Consider the following 208-nt stretch of genomic DNA (forward strand, 5'->3'; position numbering starts at 1 on the left):
CTCGGCCAGGACCACTTTGACGGGGTGGGGGGGAGTAAAACAAACACACACAAAAAAACAAACCGTGGTTTGTGGAGATGTACAGGAAACATGTCTTACGATGGGAGTCTTTTTTTTTTTTTTTTTTTTTTTTTTTTTTCCCCCCCCCCCCTAATTTAAAGGGGTTTTTTTTTTGGGGGGGGGCCAAAAAATTTTTTTGGGTTTTTTT

The sequence above is a fragment of the Poecilia latipinna genome, unplaced genomic scaffold (genome assembly GCF_001443285.1).
Source record: "Poecilia latipinna isolate Pla-1442-1.1 unplaced genomic scaffold, P_latipinna-1.0 Scaffold1205, whole genome shotgun sequence".
Taxonomy (NCBI): Eukaryota; Metazoa; Chordata; class Actinopteri; order Cyprinodontiformes; family Poeciliidae; genus Poecilia; species Poecilia latipinna.